Source organism: Malaclemys terrapin, chromosome 10 (assembly GCF_027887155.1).
Source record: "Malaclemys terrapin pileata isolate rMalTer1 chromosome 10, rMalTer1.hap1, whole genome shotgun sequence".
NCBI classification, from domain to species: Eukaryota; Metazoa; Chordata; order Testudines; family Emydidae; genus Malaclemys; species Malaclemys terrapin.
Genome location: NC_071514.1, coordinates 21,833,308 through 21,859,490, shown reverse-complemented (window position 1 = coordinate 21,859,490; position 26,183 = coordinate 21,833,308). Strand labels below are relative to the sequence as shown.

The 26,183-nt window shown below is 42.2% G+C and overlaps 1 long non-coding RNA gene across 1 annotated transcript in view; it reads left to right on the top strand.

Moving 5' to 3' along the window:
• LOC128843918 (uncharacterized) overlaps positions 1-25,924 on the top strand; it is a 181,364-nt gene extending 155,440 nt beyond the window's left edge. Inside the window, exon 4 of the long non-coding RNA XR_008446388.1 lies at positions 25,616-25,924. This is a non-coding gene — a long non-coding RNA (uncharacterized LOC128843918). The remainder of the gene's footprint in view (positions 1-25,615) is intronic.
• The last annotated feature ends 259 nt before the right edge of the window (positions 25,925-26,183 follow it).

The following is a 26,183-nucleotide window of genomic DNA, read 5'->3' as shown; positions in this document are numbered from 1 at the left end:
TTTGAAGTCCCTGAAGCTTTTGTACAGGAACCAGGCACAGCTACATTCAGACCATACTGAAGTGCAATAATTTTTTCTAATAAATTTGCAGGAAAGGAATTTAATTTAATTTTCATTTTTAAAAAGGTTAGGGAGTGTTACAGCATAATTATCTTGAGTGGCATAGAAATTGGGGCAGCTTTGCAGAGCTAAAGTCAGTTATTTTAAGGCTGTCTTTTGGAACCTAACTTTTACGTTGAATTGTTAGACCGTGTTAAAGTTAATTGTTAGGGTAGGCAGCTCCAGGATTTACAAACCCAGATATAAAAAGCAGGAAGTGTTACTGGCTACAGCATAATTGTACTGACTCTCATAGAAATTGAACTGGCTTCGCAAAATTCAAATGAATATTTCAAAGAGTTATTAATATGCTTAGAAAACAAACATTCTATTTACAGACATTTCTGCATATGTAGTATATATTTTCTGCATTATTTTCTTCCATTTTGTATTATATGGGTTACCTGAATAAAAACAGGGGACCTGATTGCCTTCTCACTTATGATGGCCCCAGTGAAAAAGGCCTATGGAATTGAACATTTAGTTAATAGGGTTTTGGGACCATCCTGTAGAGTTTAATAGAAAAATTATATCTGTGCTATAGAACTATATAGAAAGAATTTCATTCTATAGACTTTGAGAGCAATAACTATAGACACCTGTTACATTTCTGAAGGTTCCCAATGGTTTCACCCTTAATAATCTCTATAGAAATTTTCCATAAAGGAGATATATTATATTTGAAATAGTCCACTGAAGCCATTCAGCAACACTGGTTAAGATGAGAGAGGAATGAGGAGCAGGATCTTTTGTTTCTAATTACATAAGAGTGTGTTGCTCAGTTCTCACTTGCAATCATAAAGTGCTGCTAATGAAATCAATGAGAGTTTTGCCATTGACTTCGGTGGCAGAGGGAAGCACAGATCATAGAAATGTAGGCCTGGACGGGCCCTCAGTAAGTCATCTACTCCAGTCCCTTACACTGAGGCAGGACTAAGTATTATCTAGATTATCCCTGACAGGAGATCTTCCTGATGGAGATTCTGCAACCTCCCAAGATAATTTGTTCAAGTACTTAACTGCTCTGACAGTTAGGATCTCCCTTGTTGCAGTTTAAGCCCATTACTTCTTGTCCTGTCCTCAGTGGTTAAAGAGAACAATTTATCACCAACCTCTTTATAACAACCTTTTACGAATTTGAAGATTGTTATCATGTCTTCTCTTCTCCAGACTAAACAAACCATTTTTCTCTCTCTTTCCTCATAGATCATGGTTTTTAGATCTGTAGTCATTTTTTTACTGTCCTCTGGACTTTCTCCAGTTTGTCCACATCTTTCCTGAAGTGTAGTGGCCAGAACTGGAAACGCTACTCAACTTGAGGTCTTATTAGTGCTGAGTAGAGGGAAGGAATTACTTCTCATGTCTTGCTTACAACACTCCTGTTAATACATCCCGAATGCTGTTAGGTTTTTTTCTTTTCTTTTTTTTTTTCTTTTTCAATAGTAGTACATTGGTGACTCATATTTAGTTTGTGATCCACAATAACCCCCAGATCCTTTTCTGAATTATTCCTTCCAAGGCAATCCTTTCCCATTTTGTATTTGTGCAATCAATTATTCTTTTCTAAGTGTAGTACTTTGCACTTGTCCTTATTCAGTTCCATCATATTTATTTCAGACCATTTCTCCAGTTTGTCAAGATCATTTTGAATTCTAATTCTGTCCTTCAAAGCGCTTGCAACCCCTCCCAGCTTGGTATCATGTCAGTGCCATTATCCAAATCATTTATGAAGATATTGAATAGAACCAGCCCCAGGACAGACTGGACCTATTATTATGTTTGTGATTGTTCTGGGAGGGTGTAATTCACCCTGGTGCAGAAGGCCAGCAGGAGGAGGTCTCTGCACAACTTATGTCTTATTTAGGATCTATAAATGGGGAATAACTTGCTCCTCTACATTGGGGTGGATTTCCCCTGTGGTGATTATCACAACAAAAGATTACTTAAATTTGATAATCAGCAGGGCAGATAGAATCTGAAACACATTGGCCTTAAGCCAAACATGCGAACCAAACATGCAAGGATTGTGCACTGGAGTCAAAGGGAGTAATGTATATGAAAGAACTGCACTATTTTAACTGGTACAGGTAATGCAGCATCTGTACATGCACTGTACTAGTGGACCAGTGCTGACAGAGGACCTATTCCGTTAGGAAAAATAGTAATTTGCCACCAATAAAGTCAGGGTTTTACCAATAGGACTCAAAATTTAATGTGGATGCATGCAAAAAACTGCTGACAGAAGACAAATTTTACGGGTAAAAGTGCAGTTTGGATTAGGCCATAGACTCATAGAAATGCCATAATATTAGTAATAATAAAAAAGAAGGAAACAAGAACTCTAGACGACATTGCTGTGCCGAAGAAATAAAAGCCCCAAGAACAAAAGAAAGTTCTGAGTTACTTGAACCTATTCACTTCATTATTATTGCACAGCTAATTATGCTGTACCCAGCACTGTTTAGTTCTGGGATAAAGATTCAGCCATGAAAATGTTCACCAGAAAATGAAAGATTCCAAACTCAGAAGCTCTGAGTGAAGATTGAGATACCTCTGAAGCCTAACTAATAAATAACCTTATCTGTGAAATATGTTTGATTTCCAGAAGTGAAGAGAGTAATTTGATTTCAAGTAACATTATATTCTTTTATTGCTATACAAGGCCTGGTTTGGTCCCTCATTTAAATCTACCTACTATCCCTGTTTCTGTGCTGCACAAGATATGCCCATTACTTCCTGCCTGAAGGTCATGGTGCTTCTGTTTCCCACATCTTGCATAAATTTACTGCTTTATAGCCTGATGTTTGTTCATCACCCTGCTTTAAACCTTTACACTAGAAGATATTTAACCGCTATCTGATTTTGGTGACATCCAGTTCTGGATCTCAACATGGCTTGTAAATACACTTCTATTCTGGCTAAATAATGATTCTGAAAGGGCATTGTTATATCTTATTAGATAAAAAGGGCCAAACCCTGAAGTCCTTATTCAGCCTTGTGCAGGCAAAAATCACACTGACTTTGATAGGAATATTGGCCATATAAAGACTTATGGTTGAAAATCTAGAGGGTTCAGTTTTAGGCAAAGTTCTGAATAAGGGGCTGTTTGCCACTTCTCAGAAGCATCCACCAGGGATTGTGCCTCCTGGAGCTCACCCATCTTGCAGGGACAGCGTGGTCACTGCTGTATCCTTGCCAAGGTTGCAGCATCCTGCCTTCTACATGTCCAACCAGCTCTGCTAGTGAGTGTGATGGAAAGGCGAGGCCAGGACTCAATCCGCCCCACCCTATTTGGGGTAACTAGTATCCTCAGAGGTACTATCAGGGAACAGTCCATACACTTGAGAGAGAACTGGGGTTGTGCACAATTAGACAAAAAGGCGTCAGACTTCTTGTGCTCTCCTCCCCCTGCAGGGGCTAGCACAACCTGACCCTAGAAAGGACCTGGCCCATATCAATTAAGAATGCAATTCATTTGTTACTATTTGAAAGACATGATCCCTTTAATCTATGTTTCCAGATCAGTAATCTGTGAATGTTCTTTTCGTGTGACTACTGTTCATAGTGGAGCAGTGGGAGAGCAAGTCAAGGAAACCAGAACATAATTCTTCTGGGAAGACCAAAGCAAGCAAGCACACAAACTAACTGTTTTAATGCTTCACAAATATCTCCATGTGTATTGCTTGTACATTGTAAACATCTACATCTTCTCCCCCTGAAGTTTTACAAGCAATTAATTTAATTAGTTGTGGTTGGTCTCATAGCTTCTATTATGAACAAGTACTATTCAGTTAAAAGGTCAAGAGTAGTCTCTAAGTATATTAGCTGTAATTCTCTTATGCATAATTTAGTTATTTACATGTAAGTAGATGGTGTTTGAAATTCCATAGATACAACTCTCAGTACTATCAACAAACAGAATTATGGATACATTTTAAAACACTGTGCTCAGTGTGTACTGTGCTATTTATTATTTAACAAAAGTGTAAAAACATAATAAATAGCCTACAATAAAATATATGGGCATACCTTTATTTAAATATTAAATGCCTTTATTTAAATAAAGCAGAAAGTCATATCCATTTCTTCAAGTTGCAGAGAACAAAGAAAATAAAAGGTCAAGGCCTACATTCATTTCTGAAGATGCTAGTAACTCTCATTATCACTAATAAGAGTGAGGTGTAAGTGCTGAAAGGAGAACATAGTCCCCCAAATGGTATATAGAGGCAGATGTCTTTTTATAAGCCCTTTCTCCTATCCAAAAATGTCTGCTACCTGTAATTTTTTTTTCAAGTTGAGATATCCAAGCTAATTAGAGGTGCTTTGCCGTTTCAAGGACTCTTACAAACCTGGGTGGGTATGATGTCCTGTAGAAGATATTAGATCTGAGCTTTTCAAAGAACCTAAGGGAATTAGGGGCCAACTTCTCTAGCTTCTTTGGAAATCACAGCCTAAATGATTTATTAGAGCAGTGTTACAAATATGCAAGTGTGAGACTTTTATAGAATATCAGACACACCATTGAAACAGTTGAGATCTATTGATATTCCTTTCCCTTGTACAGGCAACTCATGCTCAGTGTTGTAGAAAAGACACAGACATTGCAACAAGGAGCTTACACTGTAGTGTAGAGATAGGTGATCGTTAAGAACACGTAAGTGTAGCAGGTGCTCTTATGAGCATGAGGAGGTCTAGGAACATGTTCTGACCACTGCTGAAGAATTTTCAGGAAGAATTTGTCTTCAGGTTAAATTTGAAGAAGGCTGTTTGATGGAGATGGTTCTAAACCTAAAGGGCAACATGGAAGCAGGTCTGAAAACGAGGATTGGAGAGGGATTCACAGGGTCCACCTGCACTAGGAGAATGATCCCTTACTGCCATTGGCTTTCAGCAAGGGCCCATTTGGGTTCCCCATCATGTTTAAACTAGTTCAATTCCTAGTGTAGATGGGACAAAACCATATTGAACATTGTTAACGAAAGAATGAGTGAGACCATGTTTCTTCACTAGGTCTCAGTCACACTTTCTGTAACACTGCTGAAAATGGAGATGTTCCATCTCTACTAGCAGTTTAAACTGGTTTCAACACCAAATGACCAATGGGTACCCATTGCTTGCATCCACTGTGATTCTTCTAGTGTAGATGGGAGTGAGAAGTGTAAAAGGAAGAAATTAGAGTGGCAGTGTACTCAAGCATCAAGTTGTTCAGAGCCTTGAAGGAGAGATGAGAACATATTTTAAAGAGGAAAACATAAAAGCAAAATAATTTGTTGCAGTTCTCATAATTTGTGCATGTTGTCTGCTTTCCAGGTGGTTCAAGTCAACAGTGGGCAACAGATGAAAAAAATGGGTTATTCTGCAGATGCTGGCAGTATAGTCAAATAAATGAAGCAACAAACTAATTAATCATGAACTAGAAGAGAGCTGCAGTACCAGTAGCATGAACTAAATATTTATGTATATAAAATTAATGAGAAAAGAGGATAACTCTAATTTCCCTTCCTGAGTAATGCATCCTCTCTCAGTGCCATTGTAGAATTCACTGATTGTCTGGGAAAAGGTGGATAGCACTTTCTACTATCCTACAATATCATCTCCCCAGCTAAAAAGTATAAATTCCTTTTCCGCAGTCATCTTGAGTGGGACTGAAGTTCAGTGTCACTGAAAAGATGTAGTAGGTGAAAAAGCAAGCCAGGGCATCATAGATCACATTCATATGACATGGTAAAGACATATTAGATCACGCAGTCCATTTCCTGCCAACACTGATCTGCTATCTACGGTGTATTTTTTAGTGTCTTCTGCAGTTTAGTTTTAAAAGAAGGAACTCTAACCAGTAGAATTTACGGAGTTATACACTAGTGTTAGAGTAGATCTCTGTAAACATTCTGTTCTGTATCAGATACAGCTCTTCCAACATGTCCTTGAAGCTCTGTGGATCATCTTTAGCAGCATATGACAAAAATTATGAAGTTTACAGTGTCTACTAGTATATCTTTTGTGCAGAGCCAGCTGCTTGAGCCTGAACTTGAATAGTTAAGATTTTGCACGCTCACGGAAAAAGAAAGTACATTACTATTGTAGCAGTGATTGTGTTAACAAGCTACAGATGCTGAGTTAATGAGTGTGTTTAATAAGTAGATTAGGGTGGGAGTGGTTCTCCCTTTATAAAGGAAGCAAACAGTTCCATGGGGGAAGACAGAAAAGAACAGAGCTGGGCCTGATTGTATTGCTGGCATGTGGTACTACATGGGATGGAATAATTTACCAGCATGCAAGCTATTTTAAGAGCTATTTTGTTAAAAACTTAGCCTTGTTTGGTTTTCAAATTGTAATGAGTGTAGTTTGGGGATGTAATCAGGGAACTGTGATAAAATCATTTGAAACCTATGAAAGACCAAGGACTGAATGAGTCTGGGGACCGAATAACCCTTGCAACCTTAGATTGGAGGTTTTGTTGGGATTCTTAATTGAGCTTCTTTGTGCAGCAAACGTTGTGAGACCAGACTTTTCATAAGGGATTTCTAGTAGAAAATACTTGGGGTGGGCGAGAGGAGAATTAGGAAATAGCCTCTCACTAATGAAAAAAGAAGAACAGGAGTACTTGTGGCACCTTAGAGACTAACAAATTTGTTAGTCTCTAAGGTGCCACAAGTACTCCTGTTCTTCTTTTTGCGGATACAGACTAACACGGCTGTTACTCTGAAACTTGTCACTAATGAAAGACACTGGAAAAGAGCCTCATTGATATAAACCATGGCAGCTCACCTACTGAGCACCACAGGTCATCAGAAGCACATCATCCCAGACCTCAGGTTACTAAACTGGTTCCCCATCAAATACTGATTCCTGTAATCCCTATGTGGACTGGTTTTAGGGTATTTCAAGAGGCACCTCTCCTTTTATGACCAAGATCTGCTATGATGGCTTTGCATGCAATGATGACCAGAGGGAGACAATTGGGAACAGGGGACAGATCCTTGTTGGCTGCTAGCCCACAGCTGTGGTTCCCTCATTCCCCAGAGCTAAGAGTGATTGCAAATCTGATCTCCTTCACTAAAAAGTGCAAGATCCACAATGGTGGTGATTATGCTTATGATCTTAAAAAAAACCAACAACAAAGAAAAGGAAAAAAATCGCCAGAGAAGAAGAATGTCAGGAATCGGGGCCTGCAGCAAAGCTTGTCTCCAGGCAGCCTTCTCAGTACCGCTGGCCTACAGCACCTGCCTGATTAGCCATGCCACATGATTGGCTGCCAAGACCAGCAGGCTGGTTCTTAAGCCCACTACTGTGCCTGCTCCTGTGTTACCTGGTTCCTGCTGCTCCTGCCTTGCACCCAGCCTTGCCTCTGTCCCAGTGTTTCCCAAACTTGGGACACTGCTTGTGCAGGGAAAGCCCCTGGCGGGCCGGGCCAGTTTGTTTACCTGCCGCATCCGCAGGTTTGGCCGATCACGGCTCCCACTGGCTGCGGTTCTCTGCTACAGGCCAATGGGGGCTGCTGGAAGCGGCGCGGGCTGAGGGATGTACTAGCCACCGCTTCCAGCAGCTCCCATTGGCCTGGAGCGGCGAACTGCGGCCAGTGGGAGCTGTGATTGGTCGGACCTGCGGACGTGGCAGGTAAACAAACCGGCCCAGCCTGTCAGAGGCTTTCCCTGCACAAGCGGCATCCCAAGTTTGGTAAACCCTGCTCTATCCCATCCCCGCCTTGAGCCCTTCCTTGCCTGCTTCCCTGCTCACTCAAGTTCCTGGTCTCTGGTTTGACCCTTGGCTCTGGTTTCTGACTCCAGCCTGTCTCTGGTATCTAGTTCCTGACCTCTGGTTTTGACCCCCTGGCTCTGGTGACTGACTATGACTCTGGTCACTAGGCCTACTGCCCGCTCTGGCTACTGGCGTAGACTGCCCTCATGCTGGTCAGCTGCCAGGGGATACCCAAGAGAGAAACTTGCATTTTGATCCCCCATTGGTTTAATACAACTTTGTAAATTACTGAGATTGCTATGGTGATGAGCACAGTATGAACAGATTAGATGGTATTTCATTGCTTTTGGTCTCAAGTGAAACTAATACCCACACACCTCTTTTGGAACAGGAAGTACGCAATCAGGCAGCAGCAGAGACCAAAAGAGAGAGAGAAAAAAAAGCAAATACAGTACAGTACTATGTTAAATGTAAACTACTAAAAAACAAAGGGAAATTTTAAGAAAAGATTTGACAAGGTCAGGAAACTTTCTGTGCTTGTTTCATTTAAATTAAGATGGTTAAAAGCAGCGTTTTTCTTCTGCATAGTAAAGTTTCAAAGCTGTATGAAGTCAATGTTCAGTTGTAAACTTTTGAAAGTAAACCATAATGTTTTGTGCAGAGTTACAAACATTTCAGAGTTACAGACGAGCTCCCTTCCTGAGGTGTTCGTAACTCTGAGGTTCTCCTGTACATGACATGTACACTATATAGCCTTTTTTAATATAAAGCTAGCAGTCTGTACCACCTGATTTTAAAGTAACAATTCGTGGGTTATAATTGTGCTCCTAACAAGAGTCGGATAAAATACAACAATTTTTGTTTCTTATGCAAACTAGCTGTGTCTGCCTAAGATTCACCTGATTGTTCTACCATGTTGGATTCTATGGCTGCCTGACATACTAGGCTCACCTGCATGAGCTGCCCTGGGGTGAGGGTTGGGGAAAAGAGAGAGAAATCTACACTGGGAATTTGCCTTTTAATGAAAAATAATTTCCCGCCTACTTTGGGCCTATGGGGTAGCTTTTTACAGATTATGTGAAAACTGAATGTTACATTGCTCTGTTTCTGCTGTGGAGAGTAAATCCATGTGAATGGATGCTCCAAAAAAAGTGAAGAGATTAAGAGATTCAAGATAATGTCTCTGCAAACTATAATTTAGAGAGCTGCAAGCTGTGTTCGGTAATCAGCAAAATTATAGGCACACAATTATTGTTTTCTTTATTGACGTTTCCGTTTTAATGTACTGCAGAAAATTTCATCTTGTTCTGCAAATAACACCAACAGCTTATCCAAACCCATCAGTACTCATCCGGATGGAATTCACCCTCCGTACCATTTAAACCCAATGACAGGGTTTTGTAGAGAGAGAAAAGGGTGCCCGTAAGAGGCTGGCTATGCATGGGTACGTTGTGCACTATATGGGGAGGAGATCTGTGCTTCCTCTAATATGGCTATTGGAGAGGAAAAGCTGGGGAAATGACAGGGAAGGGCAAATAGTTCAAAAAGCAACTGTCGGGGTGTCCAGCAGCCCCAATTTCATCCTATGGACTGTCATCTCAGATACAGAAGACACTATGTCCTGACCATGGTTTAAAGGAGTAATTTTTTTCCTCCTCCAATTCTAACTTAGGGCTCGTCTGCACACAAAAATTATGCTGCTTTAACTAAACTGGTATTGATAAAGTGGTACAGCTCACCCTGGAGTGAACACAGTTATACTGATATAAAAGCACTTGTATCGCTATTACTGTACAAGAAGGGGAATAAATACCAAAATACTTATACCAGTACAAAATCTATGTATAGGTCAGCCTCAGTATCCAGCTAGGAGTCTGAGTAATAAGCCTTGTGTATGAGAGCTGAATCTCGCTGTGAGTACTGGTAGAACGTGCTGTATACTAATTCCGAGGGACCATCACAAAAGTTCAGGGGATTTGCAACGGCTATAAAAGCAGACAACCCTTTCTAGATGGCTTAAAAAACAAGGTCCTCAGCACCTTTAGAGTTGGGCACAAGGTGTCCTAAAGTGGAGCACCTAGTAACTGAGTCACCTAAGGTTAATGAACACTTCTGAATATTTTGGCTGCTAACCCTCCTAATGCAAGGCCATTCAAATTGACACTGATTTGGGACATTTGCTTTGCACAGGGTATACAGTGATTCCTGAGAGTGATGCATACCAGCAACTTTCTCTATGTTGCCCTTACCAAATGCCCCATCATGCTTCTGTTTTGTTCGCTGCAATCTTTGCAGTGCTTTTGAAATACTGACCTATAGGAGTCAATTGCTGCCTTCAATCTCTTCTGCAGCCCTTAGGCACTAGATTGTTGCTACCCATTTCCAAAAGTAGCTGGCATTCATATGCAAACTTAATTAGGGGGACAAGGCATGAGAACATACCACTTCTTTTTACATGTCCCTCTGAGGCCTCTGAAAGCCTAATATGCACAAGAATATTTTGGAAGTACTGTACTCCTAACTGAATCAGCTGAGAATGGATACTCAGAGATGCAGTAAGAATTTACATCCCCAACTTTGCTTTGGGCTGTCATTTTAATGGAAAGACAGCACAGTTCTAAATTTGGTTAAAATCTGGGATAAAGATCAGCAAATAGTCTCCAAAAACCCCTGTTCTCAAATGTATTATTTCTTTTACAATTTTTGGAAGGCTGGAAAAAGTCTCTATATTTTACCTATTGTCTTTCCCAACAAAATGTGGGGCCACGTTGCTGTTTTCTAGAGGGTCAGTCTCTTTCCCCTTGGAAGAATGTGCTTCTGATATGAATCTAGGCAAATGAACGGACAGTTTTTCTGCATTAGGAAATATCAATCCACTGGCACACAGTATCCTGTGTCTGGAGATGTTAGAATGAGCATGCCCAATGCCTGCAGCCACCCGAAACATTACCCAGCATGAACCCACCCTCAGATTAGCAAGAAAGTCTGACATTATCAAATACTTCATTCAAGATAAATGATTTTTAAAAAATATTCTTCACTTAACATCCCACCCTCCCTTGCCGTGTTGAGTAATCTCAGCCTGGGAGGTGGCAGTGGGTAGTTTAGAAATTCTGGATGTACTGCTAAAGCATAGGTTCTGTTACTTTGTTCCCAGATGCATGAGGATATAATTTATCAAAAGGCTTGTCTAGATAACCTGATATTCCACCAGCTCTTATGTTCCTTCCTTACTTTGAGCCAGACATACATTCACAGTGACGGCAATGCAGTCTGGAAGAATACTTTAAGGGTTAAAGGAACTGTACGAGGAAAATAGGAGAGCTGGACCCTGTTCCTGATACAGCCACAGACTTCCTGTGTAGCAATGACTATAAATTGAGCAAGTCATTGCATCTTTTTGTGCCTCATTTCCCTCATCTGTTAAATGGGGATAATGCTGCCAACCCTCAGAGGAGTAGTGAGTAAAAGGGTATCAGTTACTACAGTGACAAGGGCCACATAAGAACCAAGAGAGAAACTAAGGCAACCAGGATTTGATTGTTTCCTTTAGGATGCTATTCTGCTTTCCCAGGGAAGCTTGAGCTATGTGAATGAAAGTTTATCTAGCTGATATTTCATTGAATAAAAATAAAAACCTCACAAGTTATCACATTGTGCTATGATAACAATTTGTCATGTTTCTCATCTGCTAATTGAAAATCCTCCAATGTTAATATTATAAAGCGTACCCAAGGCCAAATAAATACTGAACTGGGATATTTTTGATTGGTTTTAGAGACATTCTAAATAACAAATATGTCACTCAAGGTAGCTGCATTGTGGTCAAGGCAGACATCTGTGCTCTGAATGCGTGCCTGTAGAATCTTGTTTGTCTGATCTTGAGCCTAGAGAACATCCTCCAGGGTAAGCGGTGGTGTTGAATGCTAACTAGAAAGTGCTGCCTAAGCTAGATGCCCTTTTCATGGCCTGTCCTGAAGAATGATCTTGTTTTTTTTTCCAGCACTCTCTTTGCTCTTCTGTGTTGCTTCCATTACCTGCTCCGTGTTTTCCCGTAGATGATATAAACACACTCCCTACAACTTGTTACATTTTTTTCTTTTTTTCTTTTCCCTATGCAATTTAAATCAGGTTTCATTTCCATAATTCAATAACTTCTAGGACTGCACTTACAGCTGATTTCAAACCAGACTGGTTTTGCACCTGAAAAAAGCATGTGCCTCTTTTATGCATGCAGAATTGCACATGCAGATTGATGTAATCAGGTGCCCAGCTACCCAGTTTTCAGAGACACTGCTGATAAGCTTAGTCAAAATGTTTGCACATGTATAGTTGCATGCACAAATTAGGAAGATGCTGTGGAAAATGTGGACCCCAGAAGACTTTTACCAACCCTCTTCCAGAGATGCCTTACTTCAGTTGTTATTAAATTCCATTTTTTCCTCCCTATATAGCACTTGCTTCGTAGCCAAACTTAGATATATACTGGAAAAGCACATGTATGTGCTGAAACTTGTTTTAGCTGTGTTCACCTCCTGTATGCATGCTTTCCACAAACATTAGAGGATTGAATTCTGCTCATACAAACGCTTGCAGAAAGTAAAATTTAAGCTTGCATATTAGAGCAGGGGTGGGCAAACTACAGCCCGGAGGCTGCATCCAGCCCTTCAGACATTTTACTCCAGCCCTTGAGCTCCCCCTGGGGAGCAGGGTGCGGGGCTTGCCCTGCTCCAGTGCTGCACTCGGGAAGTGGGGTTGGGGGCTTGCCCTGCTCTGCACGTGCCGTGGCATTGCGTGGCTTCCGGAAGCAGCAGCATGACCCCACTTCGGCTTCTACACATAGGGGCAGCCAGGGGGCTCCGCACGCTGCCCCTGCCCCAAGCGCCACCCCCACAGCTCCCATTGGCCTGGCACTGCGACCAATGGGAGCTGCAGGGGCGGCATCTTTGGACAGTGGGCTGCCCCTCTGCATAAAAGCTGGAGGGGGGACATGCCGCTGCTTCTGGGAGCTGCTTGAGGTAAGCGCTGCGATCTTATTTTGTGTGGTACCCTGGGCCAAGTGTGTGTGGCCCAGACAGAGAAAAGTTTAACATTTTCTTGAAGAACCTAATCCCATTAAACTACTAGAATTCCTTGAATTGCTATCTCTCCCATTGCAATCCAAAGCCCTAGTGACTTCGTCAAGGCCAAACTAGACCTGCCTGAGAAATTGAATTTTAGTTCCACCAAAAGCCCTGGTAACTCTTGCTCGCAGCTGCCAAAGAGCTGGCAGCCTGGGGAGACACAAGGGCAGGTGGGATAACTGGCAGAAAACAAGCAGGTGTTGATCAAAAGGTTTGATGGAATCAACATATTCCTGTGGAACATCTTGATTTTGTCAGATCAGCATTTTCTGATGGAAAAATTGTTCTGTCAGAAAATTTCTGACCCAGCCGTAGCCCAAACACTTGGCTTCTGGGTTACCTCTGTCTAATCTTGGAATAGAAACAATACCCTATAAGTTAGGTGACCAGTCACAACTAGCCATCACAGCTGGGATTTCGAGTATGCAACACTGAATGTTCTGAACTGTTTATGATCAATCTGTAACTTTTTTGTACCTCACCAAAAATCCACTGAGCAAAGTCAGAGGTTGAGTAAACTTAAATCTGCCCCGGAGCAGAGAAAGAAAAGCAAATGATTCACTGTAAATTATTCATTCAGTTCTAATGGCTAGAACACAGTCTGGTTTTTGTGGGTTGGTCCCCCTGCTCCCCAGCTCTAATGGGGGAGGGTGTACATTGATACCCTCCCTGAGATGGAATTTCAGCCTCATGTCATAGAGTCTGCCGATTAGAGTATGTGTTTACCTGCCCTCACAGTTTTGTATTTGTGGGTTCAGCTCCTCCCATCCCGAGGCAAGGTGCAAAGGAGGAAAAACTGCCAAGTGGAACTGAAACAAAGGCCCAGATTTTTTAAAGCTATTTAGATATTGCTGTGCTCAATGTTTCAACACCTAACTGATTTAGGAGCCTACATCTCATTTACAAAAGAAATTTGAGCACTGAGGAGTCTAAATTCCATTGACAGTTGATGGAAATAAACTCAAGTGCCCAAATCCCTTTAGAAAGTGAGATGCAGACGCCTTGATCAGTTAGGCTTTGAGACAAAAAGCTTTAAAAATCTGGGCCTAAACATGTGGCCTCCTTATGCAGGACCTCGGTGTAATGATCCTGAGATTACAGAGGGTGGGAGCTCCCTTCGTGGTGTTCCTCTTTGCCACGGGGAAGCCTTGCTACCACATAGGTACCATTTTAAACAGATGCAGCTTTGTGTTCCAAAGGTCAGCTAACAAAAAGGAAAAGACCTTGGCAGATGAAACAAAAAATCTTGCAGCTTGTTTTGTAGCCCTATGGAGGGGTCAGATTTCTCCTTTCTTGCCCTTTGGTCATTAGCTCCCGCATGAACCCATGCTAGCTCCATTTTCCAACAATTAGCCATCCTGACTCAGCTCTGGGCTACACTGCAAACTTATGCTGGAATATCTACCTCACTTTCCACACCCTTGAGCGATGTAGTTATACAATCTAATCCACAACCTAATCCTCAGTGCAGACAGCACTATGTCAGTGGGAGGGCTTCTCCTGTCAACCTAGCTGCTGCCTCTCGGGGCAGTGGAGTACCTAAGCCGAGGCTATCCCACGAGTGTAGGAAGCAGCTTTGCTAAGTGCAACATCAGCGCAGCTGCACCGGTGTAGTATTGTCAGTGTAGAGAAGCCCTCTGGGAAGCAACAAGGAAGATTTAACTGGGTCCTAGCCCCTTGCTTTCTGGTTGTGGCCCTGGTGCCAGGAATCAGGGCCTGTGGAAGAATCAGTATTTAGGCAACCTAATGAGCACAGCTGACCTTTCATTGTCTGCTTGCTTGGCTAAACCATCTGATTGGTGGGAGGAGTCAGCAGACCAGCTCTTAAGCCCAGCAGCCTCAGCAATTCGGTGGCTATTCAAAACATTTGTCCTTGACTGTGATAGCCTCTGTGCCTAAGCTCCTGCCTTGCCTTGCTCCACGTTTCCCAGCTGGGACCCTCGGCTCCAATGCCTGACTTTGGCTCTTGCCTCTGACTTCAGCTCTGACTCTTGGCTTTGGCGTTTGAGCTCCTGCTCCAGCAATTGGGCCTGACTGACGACATCCTTGTTTCTGACAACCAGTCTATCAGGTTTAGAGAAAAAGATATGTCTTCGCTGCCGAGTTAATTCAAGTTGTCTACACAAGTTACTCCTCTTGAATTAGCCTAGCTTGAAGTGAGAGCAGCCACCCTGTGAAATAATACTTTTGTTGCTGTGTCCACACAGGCACTGCACTTACTTTTGTATAGTACTAAGAGTTTGTCTACATGGGGAAAATTATTGGCATTACTACACTTGTATAATTGTACTGCTATAGTTATGTTGGTATAACTCCCCATGTGAACGCTCTTATTCCAGAATAAATGTGTCCACAGGGGAAATTATACCAGTATAACTATACCAATGTAGTTATCCCAATAAACTTCCCTACATAGAAAAGCTTTAAGACTTCTGGGGGCATATCCCATGATTCTTAGCACTGTAGTAAACTGATCCACACTATGAATTCTTTTGCCCAATGTATTGTGGGAGAAGTTGTCTGCCTTTTCTGGACACAGAGGGAATTGTAGGAAGATAGTAGAGGACTAGTGCACTCAAGTGGCACTAGCCTGCATCCACACTGCAGAGTGGTGGCAGCAGCTGACTTGTGTTAACTTCACCCTATTTTCGGCTAGTCAGCTTGAGTTTATCTACCTCATTGAAGAGAAAGGTTTTTGTGGATTGGGAGTTGTTAGGGGTTACATTTCACAAATGGTGTAGTGAAGGCAAGCTTCAAAACTCTTATTACTACTTATAATAAAGAGAAAAGCTAACTACACATGTCAGTCTGTTTGAGAATCGGGGCAATGAACATCTGTTATCTCACAGAACAGGTAGGAGAGCTACCTTTCTCCAAGAGGTTACTACTTGGTGTGAGCAGATAAATTAGTCTACATGTCTATTCAACACTTTGGCTTCTTGAGTGAAGCTGCCTACAATTACCAATTAGGATGATGATTTTTTTGGATCTGGACATTTGTCCCCTAGGATCTTGAGTTGACACCAACTTATTTCACAGAGGCCACCATAAACCACCTAGTGATATATATCACCTTGACTACTGTCAGGAAAGGATTTCAACTATTAATGTAGAGAGGAAAAGCTTCTACCAATCCTTTGAACCATTATTAGCCGCACCTTTCCCCCTTCTCCCCCCGCCCTCCCCCAGTAAAACTGTCTTTATCTGCATTTAGTTTTCAAGTGGATATGGGTTTTCATCACTGACTTTCTCACTTTAAATGGAATCGACACTATGACAAAATAATTGGTGGTAATTGTAGCAGTGGCATCAGCTTTAATAAACCATTCAAGTAGCAAATATTTTACAGAAACAGCCATTTCCTATGTGTCACCCGATAAAACCTTCACATCCTTCAGCACCTGGCTCTTAATGCTATTAGTTGTATTTTTCTTTCATGCTATATTTTTTTTCTTGTTAATAATAGAGCTGTCATTTCTAATAAAATATGAAACAACCATCCAGGGAAATAATACCAATGATAGATAGTGCAGCCTGAGACATTACACTGAGTGAACACAAATGCTCAACAGCTTGGAATAGAATTTTATCATGAAACCTGAACCTCTGCAGGCACTAGGACTCAATGCACCAGGGACGAAAATGCTCCTTTCTTACAAGATGACGGTTCAGCTTCTGTTGGTGCCATTCAGGTCACTGAAGTCAGCTCAGGCTTCTAAGGTGTCTGTTATGAATGGGCCTTGTTGTGAAGGGAGAGAAAAATAAATAAAAGAAGTTCAGATGGATGATCCCATAGGTGGGGCACAGAGGGAGGCGTTCTGTCTGAGGAGCCCTTCCAGAAGATTCATATTGTTTATCTCCCTCTTCCATTATGGGACAGGCTGTTGGGCCCATCCAGAAACCTTGGCGGTCCCCAAGGATCCATGGGAGTCCCTGTCTCCCTGAGCAGCCCCTTCCTCCCTGGCAGCACGGCTCTGATAAAGCCATGACTCCCTTGATCTTAGGGACCTCCTGAATGGTGATCCCCATCTCAGAAAGAGGTCCCTGGAAAAGGGAACATAGCCCAGACTGTATTATCACTTTCTAAGGGTTCTATTCAGAACAATGGGCACAGACCCTGGCCGAGCTACTTCTCTGGCTCATCAGCTTTCTTTTGCTCCTCCCCCCTCCTGCAAAGACACTTGGATGTACAGCTAGATCTTTATAGGGTGCAGGGCAGGAGGGGATGGTATAGTGGAGGCATCTGGACTTCTTATTCTGACAAGAGAGGGGTGATCTATGCATGAATGCTCCCCTCTGCATGTGGTTCTGTGAGGAATATTTCCTCTTTCCCTCCCATCCCCGAATAAGGTTTGTACAAAAGCTGTCATAACATCCCGCCCTTGGCAAAGTCGCTTCATTTCTCTGGGCCTCTGTTTCCCCATATGTAAATTGGAAGTAATTGTGATGCTGGTAAGCCAGGTGCCAGCTCTTACCAAGTCTGTGGGCATCAGCTGAGCACTGACAAATTCATAGCTGGAAACCAGACCAGCTCACATATATGTTAGTATTGTTCAAAATAGGTCCTGAACTTGTAAAAATGTGTTTGAGTATTTAGACTCTATGACATGCTTGTAAGTTGCTGCAGGCATTAATCTTACTTTATAGTGTGGTATACAGACATTACAAGTAATATGTAAATTTTGCTTTATAATTGTAAAAATGCCTGCTCTGAACTTGTGAACCGAGACAGGAAAAGTGGTTCCTCCTGTGAGGGGCATCCACCCCATACTGGCATGTAAGGGGTTAATAGAGCCCTAGAGAGGCAGTGAGGAGCAGCTGGGCCATATCAGAAGAGCTGAAGGGCAGACCAGGGTCAGTCACTGCCTGGAGCTCAAGGGAGGAAGGGCTGGTTCCTAGCAGGTAGATGGAAGCTAGCACTATGGACAGAGCAGTTGCTGGCAGGGACCTGGGGAGTGAGAGGAACTCCTAGTTGGCTGCTGGGACCGACATGCTGCGGCCCTGAGGTAAGAGTGAAGAAGGTGCTGGAGCCGCAGGTAAGTGACCCAGGGAAATGTACTGAGAAGTTGGAGGGGTCATAGCACAGGGTTGCCATCTTCAGGGTCTCTGGGAAAGTGGTTGGACAGTTGGACTGCCTTGCTAAACCCCAGAAAGGGGAAAGCACAGTGGGCCATGTCATGAAGAAGATGCTGCGGTCCCTGGAACGATGCGGGTCATGACAGTGGACAAAGCAACAGAGGGTCCTGTGGCACTTTTAAGACTAACAGATGTATTGGGAGCATAAGCTTTCGTGGCCAAGTCTTGCATCTGAAGAAGTGAGGTTCTTACCCACGAAAGCTTATGCTCCCAATACTTCTGTTAGTGTTAAAGGTGCCACAGGACCCTCTGTTGCTTTTTACAGATTCAGACTAACACGGCTACCCCTCTGATACTTGACAGTGGACAAGGCACCATTGGGAGAGGGTTTACTGACCTGCGGAGCTAATTCCCAAAATGGCCAGCAGGAGGCACCAGATCTATGGTACAAATTGATCTGGGGTAAGTAACTGGCCTTTTGGGTCTGGGAGCACCCTGGATATTTTGTGACTTTTGGTGTAAGTGACCATTTATCACTCAGTCCAGCATGCGTGGGTAGCAAGTGCCCATGGGAAATGTCTGTGAATCCATGGTAAAACTGTTCCAGTGATCTAGGAGTTTGCATTTGTTAGTGGGCTGGTGAAAACTAATTATAGAACACATCACCAGTTTGGGATCTCTGCCCTGCTTTTGACAGTCTGCCCTGAGGTTGGTTCACTCAGTCATGAGCCACTCCAGAGAGTGTGACAATACTTACCTCCTCTGTAAAACACTTGGAGATCTCAGGATGGAAAGTGCTATAGAAGACCGAGCTATTCCTACTAATATGGTCAGTATTCTTCTTGGGAGAAAAGTGAAGTGGCTAACTGTAATGGGCAGAGGGGCCTCACCAAAGTAAAGAAGGGGTTAAGGAGAGCCCATGAGCCTAGCAAGCTTCACCCTGCAATATCTGCAGCTAATGCCAAGCCTGGAGGGGTTATAAAAGGGTAGAGTCTGACTCAGCTGAGGGCTGGCTGGTCAGGAAGGAGGATGGAGCTCAGCCTGTCTGCTAGAAGGGAGCTTTGCTTGCAGAGCTGCAGAGGGACAGGACTGCTGGACAGGACTGCTAGTCAGAACAGCTGCTGGGCAGGAGCAATTAGACCCTAGCACCGAAAGGCGCATGAGTTGGAGACTGTTTGGGAGATGAGCCTGAAGGGAAGGATGGGGGGCCCTACTGAAAGACTGGGGGGCTACCCAGTATTGAGCAGGGTTTGCTTTTTGTTTTGGGCCTCTCTGGGGCTCAGCCACTCCGGAGTTGGTACTGATGGGACAATTAGTTGGTGGGCCAGAGTCCTGCTACAGTGGGCACCAGAGGTGGAGATTCCTTTTCCCCCTTGAGGAGACCCATGGCTATGTTAGGGTGTCTGGAAGGGCCCTGCTCCCACCATGCTACTACACTAACAAAAGTAAAACTGTCTATTCAAATTATAATTATACTCTGTATCTTCCAAATAATAGCTAAACTGTCTGTATTTTTCCCATCAAACAGTCTGGTTGACTAATAGACAGTCTATTTGCAGTTAAAGCTATTGCAATGTTGCCAATTAAGCATACATGTGGAACAGGATAATCGGCACAAATGCAGTTTTATCACCAATGTTAATTATCTAATATTTCCCAACTTACAATAATGCAGAAATTCCTTAGGCACAAATGAAAATGAACCCATCAGTTACAATTTTTCTCAAGATAATGGCTGACAGAACATTTGCTGCCACACAAAAATGGAAGCAAGAGGAAAAATTAACAAAATTAACAACTTATTTGTTCAGGGTTTATAGTACATAATTATAACCATATATTATATGGCAGGCATTCTCATTTCCGCACAGGGGCAAATTTGCAAAGTAGTGTCTGGAATTACTCTCACAAATATCACTTTTAAAAAAAAGAGGTTTGTATGAACCGCCATCTAACAAGTACATTCTTAAAGCAAGAGGGCCAAGTCCTGCTATCAGTTTCAGATTTGCAAATGTCAGCAGGATCTGACACACTATGTGTTATTTACCATTGCTAATTCTCCCATGTTCAATAGCTCTGGTGCCTAGGACAGTCTCTGGTTTCATGCAGAAAAGAACCAAATATTATCCAGCACAGCATCAACAGATGTTGCCTTCCAAGCTCATGAACAGCCTGTCTTTTTTGTTCATTTCTCACTTATCAGCTTAGTTAAACTCAGTTACAATAGTCATCTCCCACTCTCTAAAGATCTTGACATGGATCCACAAATGGACTTAGGAGTTGTGACACTGAGTATTGCAAGGCCTAATTTTTAGGTATCTAGAAAATCACAGAAAGAACACTGTGATCCACAAAGCCTGAGTTAGGTGTCTAGGCTCCCTGTATACTGTGTGGTATCTCATCACCTACTGATTAGAGCATTCAGCTGAGAAGTGGCAGATCCCTACAATTAGGTGGAGGAGCACCTGTCTTCCCCTGGGTTATGGATCACTCTGGAGAGACGGGAACCTGGACGCTTACATTGAGGCAGCAATGTGCATGGCCTCAAGACAGAAACATAGGTACCTACAGACATTTTACTGCAAAAACTTAGGTGCTGAGTGGGTTTAGTTGCCTACAGGGGTAGGCAGCAGTTGAACAGGAGTTTTGTGGATTGCAGAGGGCCCTAAAGCTGGGATGTAGGTGCCTAATCCTGGGGGTTAGGCATCTAAGTACCTTTGTGGATCCAGGCCTTAGAATTTTCAGGAGACATACTGAGCAGATTCTTTGGGAAGCAACCCCCTCTCCCAATAAATTAACTGATCCATTCAAGTGAACGGAGAATGAGAGACCATGAATAACCAGTGTTTTTTTAGGGAAAATGTATAACCCTAAACTCTAATTTTGAAGGTTATCTTTGGAATGAAAAGAATAAATGTTTGTTTTGGGATTTTTATTTGTTTGTTTGTTTGTTGTATTGACAGCTGAGATTAACAATGACTTCTAAAGATTTCAAGAAATTGGGGAGCCTATAACTTTGTGCATTAATTGTCCTGAAGAGCAGCTTTGGATTTTCAGCTTCTTTCCACTTAGCATAAAAGATCCAAATGTTTGGACCTTAATTACCTTTCACAGCTAATCTTCCTTTAATAAAGTTCCTGGAGCAAGCTTCAGAAAGCTATGTTGCTCTCAACAAAAACCCCAAGCACTATGCTGATTTCAAATAATTTTAGCTGCCTTATCACAGAATAAGGCACTAATAAGGAGTGTTCAGTGACATGCTATAGAATATTGAACTGAATACATACTGGTTTTGTTCCTTTGGAAATCTCGAACTATCTTTGTCACCACTAGACAAATAATTTTACATTTGTTGGAATGATACCATATAGTTGATTAAGTAGAATTTTGTCCGTCTCCCTCTCTCTCAATTTAACCATGAGCTTTTGGTGACTTTAGTTCATCCCGTTTTCCTGGTTGCATCAGGCATTCCAAAGGTGGTCTCTTTAGTACTTGCTGAAAAAGGTTATCCATTGGCATAAGGCCTTTTCATTCCAATGTCAAGAACATCCAGAATTCCCTTTAAATTGCCCATGAGAATCCTCATCTTTCCATGCACACAACCCTCTCTCTTTGCCAGTTGCTTGCATGGTAGATACTGAAGTATGTGTCTGGTGCATTCCCACAATTTAATTCAGGAAAGGGTCTGATCCTATGAATGGGTTCCGTGCAATGTAATGCAACCTAAGCTTTTATGGTGATGAGTACAGCATAGTTCATATCTCTAGATGTTAAATTTCAATCTGGTATTTCCTTAACACACTCCATTTTTACAGTGCCTTCTGTCCATAATTCTCAAAGCACTTTATGAACTCGAATGAATTAAGCCTGGAAAACTCACTGTGATGTAGGTATTATCCCCTATTTACAGGTGAGGAATAGAGGCATGTTGTGCGTAACTTCACTTAACATCTAAGTTAATGGCAGAACATAGAGTAGAATCTTGTCCGCTTTATTCTCTGACTTATGTGTTAATCCTTAGGCCATGCAGACATTTCTGTTACATTCCATCAAAGACTTACTTATCAAATTTGCTCAGTGTACAAATCAAAACATGAGTTTTCTAACTCAAAGAACTGCCCATCCAAACTGGTATCTGAAAATCAAGTTGTGCTTTTTCGGCTTCTGATATCTCCATCAAGCACCAATAATAATTCTGATTTTGAATAAGAACTTGCCTGGCAGTGCTGTTGATGCCTGTGGTAGACCTGAACATAATATGTTTCCATAGCTACTGTATGTGGTTTTGTGTTGCTGGCGGTAATGTAAACTCACTTTTGTTGGTAAACACAGAAGTGGGACAGTGACAATGTACATTTTTACTGCTCCCTTCTTTTCTTTTCATGCACCATAGCCACATTTTAACATTTGGTGATTTATACTCCGCAGCCATCATCAATAACTGTCAGAAGGTTAGGAAAATTGCTGGAGTCTGCTCTTCATTTGGAAGCTCGGGATTCTTCTGTATGGGTCTGTTTGTTTTGTTTTAAATCATTTACAGTCCAAAACTGCATCAATGTTTGTCTCCTTCTATCCAAGATCTGGATCCTTATCTGTGGCTTATTTTTGTTCGCCTGACTGAATTAGTTTAATACATTCTATATTGGTCTATAAATAAATGTGTTACCAACACTTTCCCTATGAGCCATCAGGATAATATTCTCCTCTAAGACTACTATCACCTAGTTATTTTAATATACTTTGAAATTTACTTCTAAAAGTTTGAGTTCAAATTTACCGAGACAGAACTACATTTTTCAAAATGATCTGCTTGCGCTGAGTGCATAAATATAGCAATTTCATGCCCATTTGTGAATGCAATTGTACTTAAACAGGCTTTAGCCCACGAAAGCTTATGCCCAAATAAATGTGTTCGTCTCTAAGATGCCACAAGGATCCTCTTTGTTTAAACAGGCTTGTATGTTTTCAGCAGGTGGCAGTAAAGAGTGACAAAATGAAGAAGTGTGTTAAGTGGGTGGGTTGAAGAGAATGACAGTCTGTTTAAGTACTCAAATATGCTTCAGTGTTAAGTTGTGAAATTTGTGCCCCAAGTACACAGGCAGAGAACAGATCTTAGGAATTCTGCAGTCAGTCATGGAAGTTTGGCAGATTACTATATTTATCGTTGGAGGAACACCATAGAATGGGCTGAAATTCACAGACGAAATCTCATTTCCTTGCCACAAAAGTGGGTGCTGAAGAGTCGCATGGTTCGAAGACTCTTATTATAATAAGGAATAATGTCAACATGTTAGGAGAATTGCAGTGCCCTGACAATACTGAGGCTAAGATTGCCTGACACATGGGAATGGAGAGTTGATGAAAGTATTCCTTGCAGAGCCTTTCACCATAAAGCCTGATTATTTCAATCTCTTTAATCAAGACTGTAATCAAATTATAATGTGGCCATCCTATAGTTGTAATTGCACATATGGATTTATTAGATTCCAGCAACAATTTAAAATCTGGCTTTTTGGGCAGTAACACACTCCAGCTCTCTGCTGTTACAGAATTGGATATAATTGCTTATCTGTATGTAGTTGCTTAGGAGACACAGAAACACAGTTCTGGAGACAGGAAGAAAGACGGGGGGAAAATACACAACATACTTTAAATTTGGAAAATCAAGGAACAGTGGCAGCACTTTAAATCACTACCTCACAAAAGCGGACAACCACACATTTCTCCCTAAATTGCTTGTATTTCAGATTGCTGTAGTTTTAACTTCATTGTATAATGCAATTACAGTATGTAGTTATAGCTAGTTGTAGGGCAATAACATGGAATTCCTGCTTATGGGTACCTAGATCTTTATATTTAGGAATTTCTTTAGTACAGATCATTGTAGTACATGACTACAACACAAGATCAAATCCTGTTAAAGTTGTAACAGTGCCTATATTTCTGTAACAATTTAGATTTTTATATAAGCGTGTGTTTGCAAAACCTAAATATTGCCTTCCATGAATGGGATGATTTGGCCACAGACATTTTTTTTTCTTCCTTTTCCTTGTCTCACATTGTACAAAAGAAACCTCAAGGCAATTATCTGATATTATTTATTCTGCTTATCCATATGTTCCCATGTACATATCCAATCATATCTGTTGTGAAACAATCAATGTCTTAAAATGCAGGTTTAGTAAAATTCCATAAATCTTTCAATTTTAACTTTGGCAGTAGATGGAATCACAGGTATGAATGGAAGAGACCTATAAGAATAATCTTGACTGTATCTCTGTACATGTAGGATTGGTTCCAACAGAACGTCGTGTAGTGTTTTATCCAGTCTAATGTCCCAAGCAATGGGTAGAACTTCCCCTGAGAGGCTAAGACCTGGTCTACACTACAAAGTTAGGTCGACATAAGCCGTGTTAGGTCGAGTTAAGAATGTATGTGTCTACACTACCGGGTCCCTTCCACCGACCTAACACTACCGGGTCCCTTCCACCGACCTAAAGGGCTTGTAAAGGAGGAGGAGAATACAAGGCAGGCAAGCAGAGAATCCATTCTCCCGGACAGCCAAGAACTTTTTCTAACTGTGGAGCCCATTCCCTCACAGAACCAGTTGTTGGTGGAGCGTGATCCCAGGGAAGGCACCTTGGGTGAGTGCACATTTCCAATCAAACTCTAGGGGTTACATGCTATTATTTTTAATGTTGAATCTGAACCAAAAAACATAGGTATAGTGGTTATTGGTGGCCACTCCAGCTACACAAAGGGTACTCTCAGAAAAAAACCTGTTTATGTGTACGGGGATAGCCCTGGAATCCTCCAATGGAGAGCTCTAGGAAGCTTTCATGGAGGTACTCTGCAATCCTTTGCAGAAGGTTTCTGGGAAGGGCTGCCTTATTTCTTCCACCACGGTAAGACACTTTCCCGCGCCACTCCAGTATTAACTCTTCTGGCATCGTTTGCGGCGCACAGCACTGCAACATAAGGATCAGGTCTGTACCCAGACGCTTGTAGCATCTGCTCCCTTTCTGCCTCTGTTACCCTCAGGAGAGTGATATCGCATATGGTCACCTGGGGAAACGGGTGAAGTTTTCAAATGCTAACTCTTAAACCGCAAGCAGTTCAACAAGTAATCTGCCTGTTTGGTGAATTCTGGGTCATACAACCACACTTTCCCGAGCAAGCCCTGGTTGTGGTTGGAAGGGATCACGGCGTATTGCAGCCAGCATTTTTTTAAAAAAAGGGGGGGGGATAGGAGGAGGAAGTCACACTTCCTGTTTGTCTCTGTTCTACCCCAACCCGGTGCCACTTTTGTAACAATGGTTTCTGTCCTCAAGCACCATCCAAGCTGCTAGGGAAAAGAGGGCTTTTCTGAGGTTGGAACCATTGATCCCAAGGATGTTTTCACAAAAGCTGCAGCACAAAACCTCTCGCCCATGCCTTGTGGCCTTACTCACCGTGGGTGGAGCAGCAAAGCAACTCTTGCAGTAGCCAGCGGTTCTCCTTAAGTTGTGGCTTGCAGGGAAGTGCATCAAGGGGTGTTTCTTTTATAAAAAGAATTAACCTTGCACCAGAAACAATGTATTCACTGTCAATGTTACCCTTGTGTTTTGTATTCTTTGCAGCTGAAACCTTGTCTGTAGGCGCATCCTCCACACCGGGACAGAGACTTTTCCAGATTAGAAGGCAGAAAAAGAAGATTTGAGAGGACATGGTTAATGAGTTAATGAGTGACAAGACCAAGCTCAGCTCATAGAATATTACACTGTCCGACAGCCTGCACAAAGACAGGAGAGCATGCAGGGAACATGAGCGTGACACGCAGGACGAGATGGTGCAGAGCAAACAGATCTGTGGAGGCATCTGGTTGAGGTTCAAGAAAGGCAGTTGGACACTAGAGTTGCTCTGCAGCCTATGCTGAACTTGTTGCCAAGTTCCACGTCCTCCTCTCCCAGATGTCCTAGGATGCGGGGGGGGGAGTGCGGGGGGGAGAGTCCGGTATAATTGCACTCAACTCCAGGGGGCGGTACAAGGACCAAAAATCACCCATTCCCATACCTTTGATTGTTGTTGCAGTTGTAACAATTGTAACAATTACAGTGCAATTGTAAGCAAGTTGTCCTTGTTCCCTCCCCCAGTGTTATCAGCCCTTTTGCCCCAGGTTATCTTACTTTTCTTTGCTATCTCTGTGAG